Below are 1,220 nucleotides of genomic sequence, written 5' to 3' on the forward strand. Positions count from 1 at the left end.
TATAAAATCGCTATTTTCTTGAAAAACGGAGACAACAAAGACTTCAATCTCTTTGACCTTCATCATATGTTAGTGAAGGATCCAACTATGCATTAAAACAGAATTTTTGAATTTTTGAATTTTTCTCAAAATCTAAGTGTGTGTTAACCCTTACGAAAATATTGAGTTTTTGGTAAATGCGTTATATATTGAAACCTATAATTTTTAGTGTTTTTTTAAAATTTCTGACCACATTCTAAATTTGTATTAATGTATGTTAGACTCTCTTTCATGGTATATGAGAATCGTTATAATTATCAATTAATTTAGTAAAACTTCATAATACTCCCAAAATCGGTGGAGTAACCACTATAAATCACTATTTTCTTGAAAAACAGAGACAACAAAGGCTCCAAACCTCTTTGAACATCATTATATGTTAGTGCATGATGCAACTATGCATTCAAACAATATTATCCTATTTTTCGAAATTTTCTCAAAACCTATGTGTTAACCTACGAAAATATTGAGTTTTTGATAAATGCTTTATATATTGAAACCTATAATATTTAGTGTTGTTTTAAAATTTCTAACCACATCCTACATTTGTATTAATGTATGTTAAACTCTCTTTCATGGTATATGAGAATCGTTATAATTTCCTTATCGATTAATTTAGTAAAACTTCATAATACTCTCAAAATCGGTGGAATAATTAACTATAAAATCGCTATTTTCTTGAAAAACGGAGACAACAAAGACTCCAAACCTCTTTGAACATCATTATATGTTAGTGCAGGATGCAAATATGTATAAAAACAATATTATCATAATTTTCGAATTTTTTTTAAAATCTAAGTGTTAACCCTTACGAAAATATTGAGTTTTTGGTAAATGCGTTATATATTGAAACCAATAATTTTTAGTGCTGTATTAAAATTTCTAACCACATTATAAATTTGTATTAATGTATGTTAAACTATCTTTCATGGTATATGAGAATCGTTATAATTTCTTTATCGATTAATTTAGTAAAACTTCACAATACTCTCGAAATCGGTGGAATAATAAACTATAAAATTGCTATTTTCTTGAACAACGGAGACAACAAAGACTCCAAACCTCTTCGAAAATCATTATATGTTAGTGCATGATGCAACTATGCATTAAAACAATATTGTCATACTTTTCGAAATTTTCTCAAAATCTATGTGTTATATATTGAAACCTATAATTTTTAG

This window comes from Brassica oleracea, chromosome C2, assembly GCF_000695525.1.
Source record: "Brassica oleracea var. oleracea cultivar TO1000 chromosome C2, BOL, whole genome shotgun sequence".
Lineage (NCBI taxonomy): Eukaryota > Viridiplantae > Streptophyta > Magnoliopsida > Brassicales > Brassicaceae > Brassica > Brassica oleracea.